Source organism: Heterodontus francisci, chromosome 5, assembly GCF_036365525.1.
Source record: "Heterodontus francisci isolate sHetFra1 chromosome 5, sHetFra1.hap1, whole genome shotgun sequence".
NCBI classification, from domain to species: Eukaryota; Metazoa; Chordata; class Chondrichthyes; order Heterodontiformes; family Heterodontidae; genus Heterodontus; species Heterodontus francisci.
Genome location: NC_090375.1, coordinates 23,664,180 through 23,686,625, shown reverse-complemented (window position 1 = coordinate 23,686,625; position 22,446 = coordinate 23,664,180). Strand labels below are relative to the sequence as shown.

At 49.4% G+C, this 22,446-nt stretch overlaps 1 protein-coding gene across 4 annotated transcripts in view; it reads right to left on the bottom strand.

The window, feature by feature from the left end:
- The window catches only part of ldlrad4a (low density lipoprotein receptor class A domain containing 4a), a 517,031-nt gene extending 494,809 nt beyond the window's left edge, over window positions 1–22,222 (bottom strand). For 2 of the 4 annotated variants that reach the window (XM_068031196.1, XM_068031202.1), the window contains exon 1: window positions 21,995–22,079. The gene's annotated coding sequence lies outside the window, so the exon portion shown is untranslated. Of the gene's footprint in view, window positions 1–21,994; window positions 22,086–22,205 lie in introns of those variants that run through there. The other 2 variants (XM_068031198.1, XM_068031197.1) reach the window with 2 other exon arrangements.
- Window positions 22,223–22,446: the final 224 nt, after the last annotated feature.

Here is a 22,446-nt window from a genome sequence, read left to right as displayed (position 1 = left end):
CAGGAGAAGGAACGAGGGAGGGAGGGAGGGAAAGACAGGAGAAGGAACGAGGGAGGGAGGGAGGGAAAGACAGGAGACGGAACGAGGGAGGGAGGGAGGGAAAGACAGGAGAAGGAACGAGGGAGGGAGGGAGGGAAAGACAGGAGAAGGAACGAGGGAAGGAGGGAGGGAAAGACAGGAGAAGGAACGAGGGCGGGAGGGAGGGAAAGACAGGAGAAGGAACGAGGGAGGGAGGGAGGGAAAGACAGGAGAAGGAACAAGGGAGGGAGGGAGGGAAAGACAGGAGAAGGAACGTGGGAGGGAGGGAGGGAAGGTGGGAAAGACAGGAGAAGGAACGAGGGAGGGAGGGAGGGACAGGAGAAGGAACGAGGGAGGGAGGGAGGGAAAGACAGGAGAAGGAACGAGGGAGGGAGGGAGGGAAAGACAGGAGACGGAACGAGGGAGGGAGGGAGGGAAAGACAGGAGAAGGAACGAGGGAGGGAGGGAGGAAAAGACAGGAGAAGGAACGAGGGAAGGAAAGACAGGAGAAGGAACGAGGGCGGGAGGGAGGGAAAGACAGGAGAAGGAACGAGGGAGGGAGGGAGGGAAAGACAGGAGACGGAACGAGGGAGGGAGGGAGGGAAAGACAGGAGAAGGAACGTGGGAGGGAGGGAGGGAAAGACAGGAGAAGGAACGAGGGAGGGAGGGAGGGAAGGTGGGAAAGACAGGAGAAGGAACGAGGGAGGGAGGGAGGGAGGGACAGGAGAAGGAACGAGGGAGGGAGGGAGGGACAGGAGAAGGAACGAGGGAGGGAGGGAGGGAAAGACAGGAGAAGGAACGAGGGAGGGAGGGAGGGAAAGACAGGAGAAGGAACGAGGGAGGGAGGGAGGGAAAGACAGGAGACGGAACGAGGGAGGGAGGGAAAGACAGGAGAAGGAACGAGGGAGGGAGGGAGGGAAAGACAGGAGAAGGAACGAGGGAAGGAGGGAGGGAAAGACAGGAGAAGGAACGAGGGCGGGAGGGAGGGAAAGACAGGAGAAGGAACGAGGGCGGGAGGGAGGGAAAGACAGGAGACGGAACGAGGGAGGGAGGGAGGGAAAGACAGGAGAAGGAACGTGGGAGGGAGGGAGGGAAAGACAGGAGAAGGAACGAGGGAGGGAGGGAGGGAAAGACAGGAGAAGGAACGAGGGAGGGAGGGAGGGAAAGACAGGAGAAGGAACGAGGAGGGAGGGAGGGAAAGACAGGAGAAGGAACGAGGGAAGGAGGGAGGGAAAGGCAGGAGAAGGAACGAGGGCGGGAGGGAGGGAAAGACAGGAGAAGGAACGAGGGAGGGAGGGAGGGAAAGACAGGAGAAGGAACGAGTGAGGGAGGGAGGGAAAGACAGGAGAAGGAACGAGGGAGGGAGGGAGGGAAAGACAGGAGAAGGAACGAGGGAGGGAGGGAGGGAAAGACAGGAGAAGGAACGAGGGCGGGAGGGAGGGAAAGACAGGAGAAGGAACGAGGGAGGGAGGGAGGGAAAGACAGGAGACGGAACGAGGGAGGGAGGGAGGGAAAGACAGGAGAAGGAACGTGGGAGGGAGGGAGGGAAAGACAGGAGAAGGAACGAGGGAGGGAGGGAGGGAAAGACAGGAGAAGGAACGAGGGAGGGAGGGAGGGAAAGACAGGAGAAGGAACGAGGGCGGGAGGGAGGGAAAGACAGGAGAAGGAACGAGGGCGGGAGGGAGGAAAGACAGGAGAAGGAACGAGGGAGGAGGGAGGGAAAGACAGGAGGAGGAACGAGGGAGGGAGGGAGGGAAAGACAGGAGGAGGAACGAGGGAGGGAGGGAGGGAAAGACAGGAGACGGAACGAGGGAGGGAGGGAGGGAGGGAAAGACAGGAGACGGAACGAGGGAGGGAAAGACAGGAGACGGAACGAGGGAGGGAGGGAGGGAGGGAAAGACAGGAGACGGAACGAGGGAGGGAGGGAGGGAGGGAGGGAAAGACAGGAGGAGGAACGAGGGAGGGAGGGAGGGAAAGACAGGAGGAGGAACGAGGGAGGGAGGGAGGGAAAGACAGGAGGAGGAACGAGGGAGGGAGGGAGGGAAAGACAGGAGAAGGAACGAGGGAGGGAGGGAGGGAAAGACAGGAGAAGGAACGAGGGAGGGAGGGAGGGAGGGAAAGACAGGAGAAGGAACGAGGGAGGGAGGGAGGGAGGGAAAGACAGGAGAAGGAACGAGGGAGGGAGGGAGGGAGGGAAAGACAGGAGAAGGAACGAGGGAGGGAGGGAGGGAGGGAAAGACAGGAGAAGGAACGAGGGAGGGAGGGAGGGAGGGAAAGACAGGAGAAGGAACGAGGGAGGGAGGGAGGGAGGGAAAGACAGGAGAAGGAACGAGGGAGGGAGGGAGGGAGGGAAAGACAGGAGAAGGAACGAGGGAGGGAGGGAGGGAGGGAAAGACAGGAGAAGGAACGAGGGAGGGAGGGAGGGAGGGAAAGACAGGAGAAGGAACGAGGGAGGGAGGGAGGGAGGGAAAGACAGGAGAAGGAACGAGGGAGGGAGGGAGGGAGGGAAAGACAGGAGAAGGAACGAGGGAGGGTGGGAGGGAGGGAAAGACAGGAGAAGGAACGAGGGAGGGAGGGAGGGAGGGAAAGACAGGAGAAGGAACGAGGGAGGGAGGGAGGGAGGGAAAGACAGGAGAAGGAACGAGGGAGGGAGGGAGGGAGGGAAAGACAGGAGAAGGAACGAGGGAGGGAGGGAGGGAGGGAAAGACAGGAGAAGGAACGAGGGAGGGAGGGAGGGAGGGAAAGACAGGAGAAGGAACGAGGGAGGGAGGGAGGGAGGGAGGGAAAGACAGGAGAAGGAACGAGGGAGGGAGGGAGGGAGGGAAAGACAGGAGAAGGAACGAGGGAGGGAGGGAGGGAGGGAAAGACAGGAGAAGGAACGAGGGAGGGAGGGAGGGAGGGAAAGACAGGAGAAGGAACGAGGGAGGGAGGGAGGGAGGGAAAGACAGGAGAAGGAACGAGGGAGGGAGGGAGGGAGGGAAAGACAGGAGAAGGAACGAGGGAGGGAGGGAGGGAGGGAGGGAAAGACAGGAGAAGGAACGAGGGAGGGAGGGAGGGAGGGAGGGAAAGACAGGAGAAGGAACGAGGGAGGGAGGGAGGGAGGGAAAGACAGGAGAAGGAACGAGGGAGGGAGGGAGGGAGGGAAAGACAGGAGAAGGAACGAGGGAGGGAGGGAGGGAGGGAAAGACAGGAGAAGGAACGAGGGAGGGAGGGAGGGAGGGAAAGACAGGAGAAGGAACGAGGGAGGGAGGGAGGGAGGGAAAGACAGGAGAAGGAACGAGGGAGGGAGGGAGGGAGGGAAAGACAGGAGAAGGAACGAGGGAGGGAGGGAGGGAGGGAAAGACAGGAGAAGGAACGAGGGAGGGAGGGAGGGAGGGAAAGACAGGAGAAGGAACGAGGGAGGGAGGGAGGGAGGGAGGGAAAGACAGGAGAAGGAACGAGGGAGGGAGGGAGGGAGGGAGGGAAAGACAGGAGAAGGAACGAGGGAGGGAGGGAGGGAGGGAAAGACAGGAGAAGGAACGAGGAGGGAGGGAGGGAGGGAAAGACAGGAGAAGGAACGAGGGAGGGAGGGAGGGAGGGAAAGACAGGAGAAGGAACGAGGGAGGGAGGGAGGGAGGGAAAGACAGGAGAAGGAACGAGGGAGGGAGGGAGGGAGGGAAAGACAGGAGAAGGAACGAGGGAGGGAGGGAGGGAGGGAAAGACAGGAGAAGGAACGAGGGAGGGAGGGAGGGAGGGAAAGACAGGAGAAGGAACGAGGGAGGGAGGGAGGGAGGGAAAGACAGGAGAAGGAACGAGGGAGGGAGGGAGGGAGGGAAAGACAGGAGAAGGAACGAGGGAGGGAGGGAGGGAGGGAAAGACAGGAGAAGGAACGAGGGAGGGAGGGAGGGAGGGAAAGACAGGAGAAGGAACGAGGGAGGGAGGGAGGGAGGGAAAGACAGGAGAAGGAACGAGGGAGGGAGGGAGGGAGGGAAAGACAGGAGAAGGAACGAGGGAGGGAGGGAGGGAGGGAAAGACAGGAGAAGGAACGAGGGAGGGAGGGAGGGAGGGAAAGACAGGAGAAGGAACGAGGGAGGGAGGGAGGGAGGGAAAGACAGGAGAAGGAACGAGGGAGGGAGGGAGGGTGGGAAAGACAGGAGAAGGAACGAGGGAGGGAGGGAGGGAGGGAAAGACAGGAGAAGGAACGAGGGAGGGAGGGAGGGAGGGAAAGACAGGAGAAGGAACGAGGGAGGGAGGGAGGGAGGGAAAGACAGGAGAAGGAACGAGGGAGGGAGGGAGGGAGGGAAAGACAGGAGAAGGAACGAGGGAGGGAGGGAGGGAGGGAAAGACAGGAGAAGGAACGAGGGAGGGAGGGAGGGAGGGAAAGACAGGAGAAGGAACGAGGGAGGGAGGGGAGGGAGGGAAAGACAGGAGAAGGAACGAGGGAGGGAGGGAGGGAGGGAAAGAAAGGAGAAGGAACGAGGGAGGGAGGGAGGGAGGGAAAGACAGGAGAAGGAACGAGGGAGGGAGGGAGGGAGGGAGGGAAAGACAGGAGAAGGAACGAGGGAGGGAGGGAGGGAGGGAAAGACAGGAGAAGGAACGAGGGAGGGAGGGAGGGAGGGAAAGACAGGAGAAGGAACGAGGGAGGGAGGGAGGGAGGGAAAGACAGGAGAAGGAACGAGGGAGGGAGGGAGGGAGGGAAAGACAGGAGAAGGAACGAGGGAGGGAGGGAGGGAGGGAAAGACAGGAGAAGGAACGAGGGAGGGAGGGAGGGAAAGACAGGAGAAGGAACGAGGGAGGGAGGGAGGGAAAGACAGGAGAAGGAACGAGGGAGGGAGGGAGGGAAAGACAGGAGAAGGAACGAGGGAGGGAGGGAGGGAAAGACAGGAGAAGGAACGAGGGAGGGAAAGACAGGAGAAGGAACGAGGGAGGGAGGGAGGGAAAGACAGGAGAAGGAACGAGGGAGGGAGGGAGGGAAAGACAGGAGAAGGAACGAGGGAGTGAGGGAGGGAAAGACAGGAGACGGAACGAGGGAGGGAAAGACAGGAGACGGAACGAGGGAGGGAGGGAGGGAAAGACAGGAGACGGAACGAGGGAGGGAGGGAGGGAAAGACAGGAGACGGAACGAGGGAGGGAGGGAGGGAAAGACAGGAGACGGAACGAGGGAGGGAGGGAGGGAAAGACAGGAGACGGAACGCGGGAGGGAGGGAGGGAAAGACAGGAGACGGAACGCGGGAGGGAGGGAGGGAAAGACAGGAGACGGAACGAGGGAGGGAGGGAGGGAAAGACAGGGGAAGGAACGAGGGAGGGAGGGAGGGAAAGACAGGAGAAGGAACGAGGGAGGGAGGGAGGGAAAGACAGGAGAAGGAACGAGGGAGGGAGGGAGGGAAAGACAGGAGAAGGAACGAGGGAAAGACAGGAGAAGGAACGAGGGAGGGAGGGAAAGACAGGAGAAGGAACGAGGGAGGGAAGGAGAAAGAATATCCTGGAAGGAATGCGAAGAAAGAGAGCTGAAGCAGCTTGAGTTAACTTGGGGGCGATAGATTTACCCCAGTGAAAGCATGGCCAATATGGAGCAGCATAATTCAGGGTTGGGTATGAAATTGTTTGAACTAGCTCAAATAATCCCAAAATTCAATGAGGAAGATGGAAAAGAAGTTTGTGTGTCCTTTGAGAAACTGGCAAGGCAGCTAAAATGGCCAGCTGAGACCTGACCTCTTTCATGACAAAGCAAACTAACTGGAAAAGCCCATGAGGTTTATTCCCTGTTGCCAGATGAGAGTTCATCAAATTATGAACTGACAAAAAGTGCTATCCTCGGGAATTAGTCCCCGAAGCCTCCTGCCAAAAATCTAGAACCCTCAGAAAGCAAGCTAATCAAACTTATCTGGAGTTTGAAAGTAATAAGTAGCTGGCTTTTGACCAGTGGCTGAGAGCTCAGCTATGAGTATCTCAGAGAAGTAATTCTGTTAGAGGAATTTAAACACTCTCTCCCACTCTCCATCAAGACACATGTAAAGGAGCAGTGGATTCAGAAAGCCCGGCAAGCGGCTGTTCTGGCAGATGAGTTTGCTTCAATTTATAAGTCAGTTTCAGTGGACAACCTTTCATAGTCACCCTCACAAATCTGAAAGGGACAAAGGCTTGGAAGGTGATAAGGAGCCCAAGCAGTCCTCGGAGAGAAAGAAAGCAGAAGACATGGCGGGGCCCTCCTCTAGCCAAACAGAAAGGTGCTGTGAGCAGGTGTGAAACCCGGAGAGCTGTGTGCTTCCATTGGAATAAAGCAGGGTATTTAAAAGCTGACTGCTGGAAACTAAAGGGAAAACCTGTACGGTTAAATCAGGGCATACCCGCTCAGTGACGAAGCAAACATGATGGAAAGCACAGCAGAACAAACTGTGGCTTTAACTGCAGTAAGGAAGCTTATGGTTGCAAGTTCAGGAAAATTTAATAGGATTCCTGCAGGTTATCAGGGTTTTGTATCTGAAGGGAAAGTAACCCCATACCCCTCGAGTGGGGCAAGCAAGCCCATGGTAATTCTCAGGGACACAGGGGCCACTAGATCCCTTTTGCTGGGAAAAGGCCCGACCTTTCCCCCAGAGAGTGCAGTGAACACCAGAATGGTGGTGAATGGTATTGGAGGGCAGTGTATGCCTGTACCTGTACACCAGGTGCACCTAGAGTGCGACTTAGTTTCGGGACTGGCGACCATAGGGTTTGTCCCTAGTTTGCCTGTGGACAGGGTTGACCATCTCCTACGTAATGATCTGGCAGGGGCGAAGGTGCTAGCAACCTCCCCCCAAGTAGTGAAAGACCGCAGGAGGTCAGAAAGGCAGGGCCGTGGCAGGAGACGGAAACCCTGCAGTTTCCCTGAATGTGCAGTGGATCAGGCCATGATCAAACCAGCTCCCCCAGACGAGACTGTATTAGCAAAGCAGACAGATGACCAATTCTGTCAGTCTCTTTCTCTGGAAAGTTGGGAGACCCATAGATGAATTAAAATGGATTTTCCCTAGCTCAGGCTCAGCGAGCTGACTCAGTATTGCGAGAGTTAGCACGGGCTGTCCTGTCTGAAAGTAAAACAGAGGGAGTCCCTGACTGCTACTATTTAAAACTGAGGTACTCAAGAAATGGAGCTCTCCTCACAGAGCGGACAGCAAGGAGTGGACAGTAGTTCACCAGCTAGTGGTGCCACCGCAGAGATACTGGAGAGAAATATTAAGGAGGGCCCATGAGATTACAGTGGCTGTACATGCCGGTATATGAAAGACCAAAGCCCACATAAGACAGCAGTTTGACTGGCCAAAACTCCACAAAGATGTGATGGAGTACTGCAGGAGTTGCCACATGTGCCAGGTTGAGGGGTAACACCAACCTACAGTGAAACTTGCACCCCTTAGTCCTGTACCGGTGCTAGGAGGACGCTCCAGCAGAGGGCTGGTGAACTGTAAGGGACAACCACGAGAACAAAATGGGACAGGCTGGCAAAAGTTTAGAAAGGGAAGGGTAAAAAAAGTGGCCGAGAGGGCAGGTTAAAGTAAGTCCGGTAGTAATCCCGCATGAAAACGCTTCCTGTCCGATCAGCCAACCCTGAAAAGCTAGACCCCACATCACCCCACCACAGTTGCTAACAGCAATGACAAAGAAAGACTTCTAGGGAGCCGGAAAACCATGAGGGTGATGCCTCGCCTAGTCGAAGTGCCACAGGGGAGCGCAGTAAAGTCTGCACAAATACTTGCCGGCAGAAGTGTCCCAGAGAACAAAGGGGAGATTAGCAAAGAATCCTCTCCCACAGTCAGAAAAAGTGAACCACCTATCTCCTGAAGTCAAAAGCCTTTGCACGATTCAGCAAAGCACTGTAAGTGTATTCAGGATAGAAGTGCCCACTACTGACTCTCCTGATAAAAAAATTCCAACTCAGGGCTATTTAAACCTAACCATCTCAAAGACCCTAGGCAGCCATGGAAATGTGCAAACTGAAGAGAAAATTCCCCAAAGAAACACATGTTTACTGGGATGCCAAAAAGGGGGCAATTAAAGCAGAACTGGCACCAAGAAAAGACAGGCTGTAATAAGTTTTAGGATTTATGAACGAATGGGAATGAATGAGAGAAATGCATGTTTTTGTTCTGTTTCTCATATTTTCTCTCAACCATTTTAATGAAATGCGCTTTTCTCAAATCGCATTTCATTTCACTGGGTGTGGAGGTGTCATGCAGACTCCCACTTGCCAAGAATGAAGCACATTGGTTTTGTCATATGAACATTTATTTTGAACTGTGGCTGGAACGAAGAAATGACTTGTTGAATAGATCAGCCGTGGCTGGAAAAAACATTTGCATACTAACAGACGGTGCTTGTGTAGACAAAGGACCATTCCCTGACACATTCAACCCACAATGGATGTTGATCACTGGACAGTGAGGGGGTGGGAAAGCGCATTCTTGCGTCTGCTGGGGTGATGCAATCCACAGGGGATTCATTCACTGGTTGGACCAGCTGGTCACATGACTAACAGGCTGTTCCAGGGTTTTTTGAACCAGCCAAAGAGAGTTTGAAGGGAAAGACTGTTTGCTCCTGGACTGAGAAGATCTCTCCTGTCTGCTCTCATCTCTTTCTCACAAGCCTCTGAATCCACGGAAGGGAGAAAAGTCTCCTATAGCGAACAAGGTTTAAGTAGAATACTAGGCCCCAACGAAAAGCAAGATCTACCTACAATCAAGGACTCTACAGTGAGCTCGAAGAACTGTAACACAAACTCTTCAGATATTGCCTCAAACCTTTCCACTTTATTTTTCTTCTGTTCTTTTCTGTTGCTATTTGCATGAGTGTATCAGATATGCATGGTAGCGAGGGCGCATCATGTATCCATAGGCATCAACCTAATGAAAGTATAAGTTCAAGTTTAATAAATTTCAACTTTTCTTCTATAAACCTAAGAAAACCTGTTTCCGCTGGTTTCTTTGCCTTATAATTGAAAAGCAGTGAACAAGGATTCACCAAGGGGGAGCTAAAAACACTGTGTTTAAAAATACAATCCTGTTACAGTAAGACCAGGTGAAGGCTGAGAGAGACCCCTAGACACTTTTCTCACCTGGTCGTAACAAGTCCAAGTGTAATTCTGGAAAACCTACCTCACTCTAAGGTAAATATATCCTTTCTGAGGTGTGGTGCCCAGAACTGCTCACAGTACACCAGGTGTGATCTAACCACGGTTTAGTATAACTGAAACACAATTTCTACCCACTTGTATTCTATTCCTCTAGATATAAAGGCCAGCATTCCATTAGCATTTTTGATTATTTTTGGTACCTGTTCACGAGATTTTAAGGAGGAGGACGATGTAGGTGTAGAGATCAGGAAGGGGGATTGTGATATACTTGAACATATTAGCATTGAAAGGGAGGAAGTATTAGCTGTCTTAGCGGGCTTAAAAGTGGATAAATCCTCAGGCCCAGATGAAATGTATCCCAGGCTGTTATGTGAGGCAAGGGAGGAGATAGCAGGGGCTCTGACACAAATTTTCAAATCCGCTCTGGCCACAGGAGAGGTACCAGAGGACAGCGATTGTGGTCCCATTATTCAAGAAGGGTAGCAGGGATAAACCAGGTAATTACAGGCTAGTGAGTCTAACATCAGTGGTAGGGAAACTACTGGAAAAAATTCTGAGGGACAGTATTAATCTCCACTTGGAGAGGCAGGGATTAATCAAGGATAGGCAGCATGGCTTTGTCAGGGGGAGATTGTGTCCAACTAACTTGATCGAATTTTTCGAGGAGGTGACTAGATGTGTAGATGAGGGTAAAGCAGTTGATGTAGTCTACATAGACTTCAGTAAGGCTTTTGATAAGGTCCCGCATGGGAGATTGGTTAAGAAGGTAAGTGCCCATGGGGTCCAGGGCAATTTGGCAAATTGGATCCAAAATTGGCTTAGTGGCAGGAGGCAGAGGGTGATGGTCGAGGGTTGTTTATGCAAGTGGAAGCCTGTGACCCGTGGTGTACTGCAGGGTTCGGTGCAGTTTGTAGTGTACATTAATGATTTAGATGTGAATATAGGAAGTATGGGAAGCACTCTACGAACTGCTTTGCCTGTGCTGGGATGAGGGAGCAGTACCACAGGACATGCGCGATGCCAATATCATCACCCTCTATAAAAACAAAGATGACCGCGGTGACTGCAACAACTACCGTGGAATCTCCCTGCTCAGCATAGTGGGGAAAGTCTTTGCTCGAGTCGCTTTAAACAGGCTCCAGAAGCTGGCCGAGCGTGTCTACCCTGCGGCACAGTGTGACTTTCGAGCAGAGAGATCGACCATTGACATGCTGTTCTACCTTCGTCAGCTACAGGAGAAATGCCGCGAACAACAGATGCTCCTCTACGTTGCTTTCATTGATCTCACCAAAGCCTTTGACCTCGTCAGCAGACGTGGTCTCTTCAGACTACTAGAAAAGATCGGATGTCCACCAAAGCTACTAAGTATCATCACCTCATTCCATGACAATATGAAAGGCACAATTCAGCATAGCGGCGCCTCATCAGACCCCTTTCCTATCCTGAGTGGTGTGAAATCGGGCTGTGTTCTCGCACCTAATCTGTTCAGGATTTTCTTCTCACTGCTGCTCTCACATGTGTTCGTCTTCAGAAGAAGGAATTTTCCTCCACGCAAGATCAGGTGGCAGGTTGTTCAACCTTGCCCGTCTAAGAGCAAAGACCAAAGTACGGAAAGTCCTCATCAGGGAACTTCTCTTTGCTGACGATGCTGCATTAACATCTCACACTGAAGAGTGTCTGCAGAATCTCATCGACAGGTTTGCGGCTGATTGCAACGGATTTGGCCTAATCATCAGCCTCAAGAAAATGAACATCATGGGACAGGACGTCAGAAATGCTCCATCCATCAATATCGGCGTCCATGCTCTGGAAGTGGTTCAAGAGTTCACCTACCTAGGCTCAACTATCACCAGTAACCTGTCTCTCTATGCAGAAATCAACAAGCGCATGGGAAAGGCTTCCTCTGCTATGTCCAGACTGGCCAAGAGTGTGAGGAAATATGGCGCACTGACATGGAACACAAAAGTCTGCGCGTATCAAGCCTGTGTCCTCAGTGCCTTGCTCTACGGCAGCGAGGCCTGGACAACGTATGTCAGCCAAGAGCGACGTCTCAATTCATTCCATCTTTGCTGCCTCCGGAGAATCCTTGGCATCAGATGGCAGGACTGTATCTCCAACACAGAAGTCCTCGAGGCGGCCAACATCCCCAGCTTATACACCCTACTGAGTCAGCAGCGCTTGAGATGGCTTGGCCATGTGAGCCGCATGGAAGATGGCAGGATCCCCAAGGACACATTGTACAGCAAGCTCGTCACTGGTATCAGACCCACCGGCCGCCCATGTCTCCGCTTTAAAGACGTCTGCAAACGCGACATGAAGTCCTGTGACATTGATCACAAGTCGTGGGAATCAGTTGCCAGTGATCGCCAGAGCTGGCGGGCAGCCATCAAGGCAGGACAAAACTGTGGCGAGTTGAAGAGACTTAGCAGTTGGCAGGAAAAAAGACAGAAGCGCAAGGGGAGAGCCAACTGCGAAACAGCCCTGAACCAATTTTATCTGCAGCACCTGTGGAAGAGTCTGTCACTCTGGTATTGGCCTTTATAGCCACTCCAGGCGCTGCTCCACAAACCACTGACCACCTCCAGGCGCTTACCCATTGTCTCCCGAGACAAGGAGGCCAAAGAAAGAAGATAGGAAGTATGATCAGTAAGTTCGCAGATGACATGAAAAGTGGTGGTGTCATAAATAGTGAGGAGGAAAGCCTTAGATTACAGGACGATAAGATGGGCAGAGCAGGGGAAATGGAATTTAATCCTGAGAAGTGTGAGGTGATGTATTTTGGGAGGACTAACAAGGCAAGGGAATATACAATGGATGTTAGGACCTTAGGAAGTACAGAGGGACCTTGGTGTACTTGTCCATAGATCATTGAAGGCAGCAGCACAGGTAGATAATGTGGTTAGGAAGGCATATGGGATACTTGCCTTTAATAGCTGAGGCATAGAATATAAGAGCAGGGGGGTTATGATGGAGCTGTATAAAATGCTCATCGGGCCACAATTGGGCACCGCACAATATGAAGGATGTGATTGCACTGGAGAAGGTGCAGAGGAGATTCACCAGGATGTTGCCTGGGCTGGAACATTTTAGCTATGAAGAGAGACTGGAAAGGCTAGGGTTGTTTTCCTTAGAGCAGAGAAGGCTGAGGGGGGACCTGATTGAGGTATACATAATTATGAGGAGCATTGATAGGTTAGATGGGAAGAAACTTTTTCCCTTGGCGGAGGGGTCAATAACCAGGGGGCATATATTTAAGGTCAGGAGCAGGAGGTTTAAAGGGGATTTGAGGAAAAAAATTTTCACCCAGAGGGTGGTTGGAATCTGGAACGCACTGCCAGAAGGGGGTTGTAGAGGCAGGAACCCTCAACATTTAAGTAGTATTTAGATGAGCACTTGAAACACCATAACATACAAGGCTACGGGCCAAGTTCTGGAAAATGGGATTCGAATAATTAGGTGCTTGATAGCCAGCACAGACACGATGGGCTGAAGGGCCTGTTTCTCTGCTGTATGACTCTATCTTGGTATACAGTCTCCCAAGTCTCTTTGGATCTCCACTGTTGCTAATTTTTGACCATTTAGAAAGTATTCTATCCTTTTGAGGTCCAAAATGGATGACCTCATATTTGCCTACATTAAATCCATTTAGCAGTTTTGTCCATTCACTTCATCTATCAATATCTCTTTGTAGTTTTATGCTTTCATCCACACTGCCTACAATGTTACCTATCTTAATGTTATCTGCAAACCTGCTTATGTGGCCTTTTTATCCCATCATCTAAATAGTTAATAAATACTGTGAATAGTTGAGGCCTCAAATGAAATCCTTGCGGGACACCACGAGTTACATCCTGCAGAGTACCTGCCCATTATCCCTACTCTCTGGCTCCCGCCACTCAGCCAATTTCCTAACCAGGTCAACACTTCGCCTTCTAATCCATGGACTTCAACTTAAGCTAACATTCTCTTATGAAGGACTTTATCAAATGCCTTCATTGACAATATCACTATCAGTTTAAGGGGCCCACATTGCTCCTGACCACCTTCTTATTTCCAAATAGTAAAAAAGTGTTCATTTTCATATTCCTTGCAAGTTTCCTTCCATTCTCCCTTTTAGTAGCTCTTACGGTTTTGTCACCCTTTGCTTTTCTTAGTATCTTTCTCATTCACCAGGATCTGTGCTTTTTTTTTGGCTTTTTTGTATACTTTTTCTTTTAGCTTTACATTGTCTTTTACCTCTTTCGTTGTCCATGGCTGTCATTTTGGCAAGTAGAGCTCCAGCCCCTTAGAAGTACAAACTGGTTCTGTATCACAAATTCTTTGACACCTCCCACTGATCTTCTGTCATTTTACACACTAACAGATTTGCCCAGTTTACTATGGACAGTCTGTCCCATCGCATTAAAGGCAGCCTTCTCTAAATCTAGAATCTTAGTAGCTGTTTCACGTTTCTCCCTATCCAACACTACGGGGTGAACCCGAACATGTGGTTGCTATTAAATAAACGTTCATGCAGTGTTAGGCTGTTAACCAAATCTGGCTTATTACTCATTTACTATATCTAATATGGCATCCCCCCTTATTGATTCCAAGACATACTGCTGCAGAAAACTATCCAGGACATACTCAAAAAATTCACGAATTTTCTATCATGTGCTAGTCCCAATCTATATGTAAGTTTTTTAAAAACCCATTAAAACCACTCTGCCTTTATTAAATGCTTGTCTCAGCTCAGCATTTATACAATCTACCACATCACAGCTGCTACCAGGGGACCTGTACACAATTCCCACTAGAGTCTTGAATCCTTTTCTATTTCTTAATTAAACCCATAAAGTCAGCATTGCCTGTTTCTCTCTCATTACATCCTCTCATAAAGATTTCATCCTTAATCACTAAGGTCTCCCGTCTATCAATTTCCCTATCTTTCCTGTAGACCTTATATTTAGTTCCCAATCTTGATCATCTTGTAGCCATGTCTCAATAATGGTACCATGTTATACCCTCCAAGTTGAATCTACACCTGCAATTCATTCCATTTGTTCCCTATACTCCATGCGTTTGTAAAAAGAACATTTATTTGCGCCACACAACCCAACCGCTCCTGCTTCAACGTTTTAATGACATTTCTTATTTCTTTCTCCTGGTTTAAATTTATTTACATCTTTTAGTTTTTCCTTTACCTGTAGTGCTGAAAACACAATTTCTGACTGTTTCTCTCTTCCTTTCGTTAGTTTGAAAACAATCCATTCTGGCCATGCAAAAGATGATGGATGCGCAGTAAACAATCCATTTAGATAGGGCGTCTTCTCTTGGTGCACCTTTGCTGATGGCTGTGAAGGCCAATCGAGAGGCAGGTTCTGCCACAAGTACCACACGTGAAGCTGCCAGGTGACATTGCGAGTTGTTGTTTTCAGCGATGGCGCCTGTTGCCAAGCTGCTGTAGCTACTGGTCATTGTGATACCGCACGTCAGTCCACAGTACGTATCTTAAGTTCCCTCTTTCGCAAGCTGGTGATTCCCAGGTGCAATAGTCGACATTTAGGGTCTTCATGTCATGCTTGCAACCATCCTTGAAGTGGGGCTTTGGGAACCACACAGGTTGTCTAGCCCTGGCGACCTCACCATACAGAAGGTCCTTGAGTACCTTCCATCCTGCAGATGTGTCTAATCCACCGATGCTGCCTCTGTTTGATTATCGCCAACACACTTGGGAGCTCTGCCTTTGAGAGGACTACCACATTTGTGATTTTGTCCTGCCAGGTTATACCGATAATGCACCGCAAACAGCTAAGATGGAAATTATTCAGCTTTTCCTGGCAACTAAGTCGCCCATGTTTCACAGCCATTCAGCAAGCTCCTGAGAATATAGGCCTTATAAACCATCAGCTTGGTCCAAAGGTCACAAGTCGGTCAAAGGTTTCCCTATGTGTGTATCGAGCTCTGGATCAAGGGACACTGTGTCACCGTGGACCCAAGGTAGCAGAATTTGCTAACCACTTCCAGTGGGGTGTTATTCAGTGTGATCAGGGGGTGGAGACCACTGTTTCTTTAATGTTTATAGTCAAGGAGAACAGGTTACAGGCATGGGAGAGGCAGTCCACGAGTCTTTGTAGCTGATTGTCCATGTGAGCAACTAGTGCAGCATCATCAGTGAAGAGGAATTCTCTGATCAGGACGCAAAGGTTTTGTCTTAGCTTTCAGCCTTAATACATTGTACAGCTTGCCGTAGTGTGCAAGTAGACTCCTTCCATATCTGCAGGGAAGGCAAATGTCTGAAACATGGAGAATAAGATGCCAAACAGAGTGGGGGCTAGGCCACAACCCTGTCTCACTCCATTCTTCACTCTGAAACTGTCAGATGTGGAACCATCAAACTGTACAGCGCAGTGCATGTTGTCATGGAAGGGGCGGATGAGACGGAGGAGCTTCGGTGGATCCCAAAATATTGTACAGCGCTGCTCTGCTGATGGTGTCGAAAGCCTCAGTGAAATCTACAAAATAAAGGCAAAGCGGTATACTCTGTTCCCTACACTTCTCCTGTAACTAGTGTAGGGAGAAGATCACATCCGCAGTACATCTGTGCTTTCGGGTGTGCCTGGAACTGGCATTGACTAACTTAAAGTCCTTGTGACTGCCCTATTTATCCTTTCCGCTAGGACCCTGGTCCCAGCCCAGTTCTTACGGAACCCGTCCCAACAATATAGTTCCTTCCTATCCAAATACTGGTGCCAGTGTCACACGTAATGGAACCCCTCTTTCTCACACCACCCCTTAAGCCACATGTTCACCTCCCTATCCCCACGCCAATTTGCATATGGCTTGGGTAATAATGCAGAGATTACAACTTTTGAAGTCTTGCTCTTTAATTTAGCTCCTAGTTCCTGGTACTCTCCATCAGGACCTCTTGCCTAGCCCTCCCAATTTTGTTGGCCCCAACATGGACCACTACAACTGGATTCTCCCTCTCCAAGTTCTCCAGCCTCAAGAAAAGCCCTGAAGCCTGGCACCAAGCAGGCAACACAATCTTCGTAACTCACGATCGCGGCTAAAGCAAACTATCCCCCTAACTATACTATCTTCTACCACTACCACATTCCTTTTCAACACTGTCTCCTACCACTACCACATTTCTTTTCTGAAGCCAACAGCTTTACTTACCGTTTTGTTGAAATCTACTTACATTCTTTGTCCATTTGAAGTTACAATTATAATTTTTTAAAATTTAAGTATTCAAGACATAATTTTGACTATCACTGAAAAATAAATTGTATAGAAGATAAGTAACCGCCACATCTTTTTAATAAGCACTCAGTTTTGAACTGTCTCCACCTGCTCCTGTTTTTCCTCTCATAGACAGATCTCCCCATTGTTTAAAATAATTAAGAACTTTACCTGAATAAAGCTTTTAAAATTTTCCCCCTAGCTTTTCTTCAACATCGTCAAAATAAAACGACCAAACCTTTCTCTATTTTGGCTGACGCTAATGATGAATCATAGGAAATTGTGTGTCACATGGTAGCATCGGCCTTCAGCTAACAATCACAGCACCAGGCAAAAATATCAACTTGATGGCCAAGCTTTCAAAAGAAGGTAGAGGCCTTTGAAGGCACTGAAAAGATACGACAAATTTACAGTTAAGTATAATTTGGTTATTGTGAAATATGTAATTTTCTATAGTCTCACCTCTTTTCATTTATTGGTCGGTTATCCTGACTGGTCCTGCAGGATTAGTTGCTTTCATAACTCATGAGTAGCTGCCAGCCACTTCACTGACTTTTGATTTGTACCTCCCCAAGTCTTCAGCTTTCTGATTCACTGCAATTTTATTTTGCACCAAAGAGTAACCAAAATGTGAAAAAGAGTGGCATGATATAAAAAGGACAAAATGCAATTTGGGAACTACGCCAGAGATACTTTGCTGATTTTTTTTCTAAAAAGCTAATGATATTTTCGCACAAAGCATCTCCGACATGCAGTACCAGAAAGCACAGGTTTCCAGCTACAAACTCTCCACAGATGTCTTAACTTTATTCCTGTCAAAACCAATAGTGATGACAAGAACAAGGGAAAATCAAGTCATAAATGGGATTAGAATTGCTTGATGGCCGGCACAGACATGATGGGCCGAAAGAGCTGTTTGTGCTGTATAACTCCATGACTCTAAGGCAATCCTCTTGCACAAGGAATCCAAGATGACAATCAAAAAATTACTGAAAACGAAAAAATACTTGGCCTAATCTCTTAGTTTTGGTTAAAGTTTGCTGCACAAAGGAGACTGTGTAGTGAAGTATTGTGGTTAAAAACTTGGTAAAACTGAACTGAAGCTTCAGTGTTATTGTTGGCAGTTGAGCGAAACAACCAGGTATAAACATGCAGACTTGGACAAAAATCAGCAAGACAATTTGAGAGGCAGGGGCAAGATGTTTTGCTATGGCTATTTGAAATATAATTCCAATAATGCTTGACAGAAGGGTCAAAAACCTGAGGACACTGGTTTAAGGCGATTGGCAAAAGGACCAATGGCAACATAAGGAAATACTTATTAACGCAATGAGTAGTTAGGATCTGGAATGCACTGCCTGAGAGTCTGGTTGAGGCAGATTCAATCATGGCTTTCAAAAGGAAACTGGATAAGAACCTGAAGAGAAAACATTTGCCGGGCTACAGGAAAAGGGTAAGGGATTGGGACTAGCTGAATTGCTCTTGCAGAGAGCTGGCACGGACACGACAGACCAAATTCCCTCCTTCTGTGCTGATGGTTACAGTGGCAAAATGATAATCTTATAAAAGATTTTTTCATATACCTACATCACAACAGCAACTACACTTCAAAAGTACTTAATTGCTGTAAAGCGCATCGAGATGTCCAGTAGTTATGAAAGGCGTTATATAAATACAAGTCTTTTTTTGATTCATTCATGGGATGTGGGTGTCGCTGACTAGGTCAGCATTTATTGCCCATCCCTAATTGCCCTCGAGAAGATGGTGATGAGCTGCCTTCTTGAACCACTGCAGTCCATGTGAGGTAGGTAATACCCATAGTGCTGTTAGGAAAGGAGTTCCAGAATTTTGACCCAGCGACAGTGAAGGAACAGCAATACAGTTCCAAGTCAGGATGGTGTGTGACGTGGAGGGGAACTTGCAGGTGGTGGTGTTCCCATGCATTTGCTGCCCTTGTCCTTCTGGTTGGTAGAGGTCGTGGGTTTGAAAAGTGCTGTCTAAGGAGCCTTGGTGCGTTGATGCAGTGCATCTTGTACACACTGCCGCCACTGTGCGTCGGTGGTGGAGGGAGTGGATGTTTGTGGATGGGGTGCCAATCAAGCGGGCGGCTGCTTTGCCCTGGATGGTGTCGAGCTTCTTGAGTGTTGTTGGAGCTGCACCCATCCAGGGAAGTGGAGAGTATTCCATCACACTCCTGACTTGTGCCTTGCAAATGGCGGACAGGCTTTGGTGGGTCAAGAGATGAGTTACTCGCCACAGGATTCCTAGCCTCTGACCTGCTCTTGTAGCCATGGTATTTATATGGCTACTCCAGTTCAGCTTCTGATCAATGGTAGCCCCTAGGATGTTGATGGTGGGGGATTCAACGATGGTAATGTCACTGAATGTCAAGAGGAGCTGGTTAGATTCTCTCTTTTTGGAGGAGGTCATTGCCTGGCACTTGTAGGCGTGAATGTTACTTGCCACTTATCAGCCCAAGCCTGGATATTGTCCAGGTCTTGTTGCATTTCTACACAGACTGCCTAAGTATCTAAGGAGTCGTGAATGGTACTGAACATTGTGCAATCGTCAGCGAACATCCCCACTTCTGACCTTATGCTTGAAGGAAGGTCATTGATGAAGCAACTGAAGATGGTTGGGCCTAGGACACTACCCTGAGGAACTCCTGCAGTGATGTCCTGGAGCTGAGACGATTGACCTCCAGCAACCACAACCATGTTCCTTTGCATTCCAACCAGCAGAGAGTTTTCCACGATTCCCACTGACCTCAGTTTTGCTAGGGCTCCTTGATGCCATACTAGGTCAAATGCTGCCTTGATGTCAAGAGCAGTCACCCTCACCTCACCTCGAGTTCAGCTCTTTTGTACATGTTTGAACCAAGGCTGTAATGAGGTCAGGAGCTTGAGTGGCCCTGGCGGAACACAAACTCAGCATCACTGAACAGGTTATTGCTAAGCAAGAAGCGCTTGATGGCACTATTGATGACACCTTCCATCACTTTACTGATGGGGCGGTAATTGGCCGGGTTGGACTTGTCCTGCTTTTTGTGTACAGGACATACCTGGGAAATTTTCCACATTGCCGGGTGGATTCCAGTGTTGCAGTTGTACTGGAACAGCTCGGCTAGGGGAGGTGGCAAGTTCTGGAGCACAGGTCTTCAGTACTATTGCCGCAATATTGTCAGGGACCATAGCCTTTGCAGTATCCAGTGCCTTCAGTCGTTTCTTGATATCACGCGGAGTGAATCGATTTGGCTGAAGTCTGGCATCTGTGATGCTGGGGACTTCAGGAGGAGGCCGAGTTGAATCATCAACTCGGCACTTCTGGCTGAAGATTGTTGCAAATGCTTCTGCCTTATTTTTCGCACTGATGTCCTGGGCGCCCCTATCATTGACGATGGGGATATTTGTGGAGCCACCTCCTACAGTTAGTTGTTTATTTGTCCACCACCATTCACGGCTGGATGAAGCAGGACTGCAGAGCTTATATCTGATCCTTTGGTTATGGGACCGCTTAGCTCTTGTCTATTGCATGCTGCTTACGCAGTATGGCACACAAGTAGTCCTCTGTTGTAGCTTCACTAGGCTGACACCTCATTTTGAGGTTTGCCTGGTGCTGCTCCTGGGTTGCCCTCCTGCACTCTTCATTGAACCAAGGTTGGTCTCCTGGCTTGATGTATATATAGATGGTTTATATATAGATGGCCAAGAGAGTGTGGGAAAATGGCGCACTGACACGGAACACAAAAGTCCGAGTGTATCAAGCCTGTGTCCTCAGTACCTTGCTCTATGGCAGCGAGGCCTGGACAACGTATGTCAGCCAAGAGCGACGCCTCAATTCATTCCATTTTCGCTGCATCCGGAGAATCCTTGGCATCAGGTGGCAGGACCATATCTCCAACACAGAAGTCCTCGAGGCGGCCAACATCCCCAGCTTATACACACTACTGAGTCAGCGGCGCTTGAGATGGCTTGGCCATGTGAGCCGCATGAAAGATGTCAGGATCCCCAAAGACACATTGTACAGCGAGCTCGCCACTGTTATCAGACCCATCGGCCGTCCATGTCTCCGCTTTAAAGACGTCTGCAAACGTGACATGAAGTCCTGTGACATTGATCACAAGTCGTGGGAGTCAGCTGCCAGCGTTCGCCAGAGCTGGCGGACAGCCATAAAGGCGGGGCTAAAGTGTGGCGAGTCGAAGAGACTTAGCAGTTGGCAGGAAAAAAGACAGAGGCGCAAGGGGAGAGCCAACTATGTAAAAGCCCCGACAATCAAATTTTTCTGCAGCACCTGTGGAAGAGCCTGTCACTCTAGAACTGGCCTTTATAGCCACTCCAGGCGCTGCTCCACAAACCACTGACCACCTCCAGGCACTTACCCATTGTCTCTCGAGATAAGGAGGCCAAAGAGATGTATAGATACACGTATATGCATGATTTCAAAAGGAATGAATTGTTCACAGCTATTCTATATCTGTAAAATAATGTTCATGACATTAAAAAGAACACAAAGCATCTGAAATTTTTTTTTTTAAATGGTAACATTGTATAAGAGTTGGAACATGCTGCACCTTGCAGTGATGGGATGTTGGTTGGTATCTATGATCCTTTACACCAGAAACTCCAAAACCCCTTGGGTAAAAGGTTTAGGAGCCCAATTAGTTTAAGTCTCGCACGAACATTTGGATAGCTTCACTGAAATTGATGCGCTTTTTTATCCTCCCAAAACACAAATAAATGTCAAATAAATGACTATCTTTCAAACTTTAAGCAAAATCAACCATGACAAACTTTACATTGCATATGTTAAAATGGAAAACTCCATACAGTATTCACACAACAGAGGGATGCTGTTGTTCAATACACATAATGTAGCAAGAGGTATCCTAGATTTGACTATGAGAGGTATAAATAAAATCAAAAATGCTCAGGGACAGATTAATGTTTGCACCACTACTGGCTTGGAGTTTATCATTCGTGGTTACTCAACAGTCCAAAAGCAACTCAGATCTACGGTGAACCAACCTGAAGCATCCTCAATCATCCTCTACTTTCGCGTCAAACTTTAAAAAAACAAGGTCGACCCTTCCTGCATTTAAGCATCACATTGGGATTATGAACATTGAACTACATTAATAGATGAGCTCTCTGTGCACTTATCAAAGTTTTTTTGGTCTAATTTACTGATCAAAAAGCAAACCAGCTGTTTAGCAATTTAAACAGCAAATGTGGCAAAAAATGTCCATCAATAAAAATCACCAAAGTGCCTTCATAGCTATAGAGAGCTACTGGACTCTCAAGTTCTGCAGGGCATGTGCTGTACTTTTAAATGGGATTTATTTTGCTGTCACGGAGTGTTTCTGCTGATGCTGGATGTGCTGTTGCCTTTAAACTTGGGCCTCTCTGGCTAAACACACAGACACGGAGACAGACAGCTTTCTGTGTGACTGCCCCAGTCTGGTTCCAACTCTCCTCCCTGTCTGGCTTCGATAAGAACATAACATACAGACCGCACACCGAAAACAACCATTTTACAGCCCGCCGCGCGAGGAAGCCGGCCGATTGACGGGATTATTATTAATATAATTGTGCTTCCAAATAAAAAACTTTTTCTCCCCTTCCCCTCCTCCTTATAATATATAAATGCAGTGACAGCGAGACTCACTCACTCAGCCCGCGGCTCTTGTCTGGCGTCTTTATCGCGGTGTCACTGACTGACTGACTGAGCAGCGCTCGAGCCCTCCTCCTCCTCCCTGGCTCGCGCTGCCGCCCGCGCGCTCCTTCCTCCCCTCCCCCTCACCACCAACCGTCCGAACCGTCTCTCACACACACAGCCTCCGCGCGGCCCCCGCCACCGCCGCGTGTCGTCACTCCACCTTCCACTACTTGCTCGAGCTCCATTCAGACAAACAGAGGGGGCAAGTGGGGGGGGGAGGAGGCAAAGATAAAAGCCGCGGCAAGGACAAGTGAAAAGAGCCGCCCTTCCCCCACCTACCATCCCCCCCCCCACCCGACCGCGGCGCTTCCCTCACTTCATCCCCGCAGCGCCACCTGCAAGACGGGAAGGTGGCACTGCACCGTCTGGATGGCGATGTATCCCATGGGGTTAAGGGGATG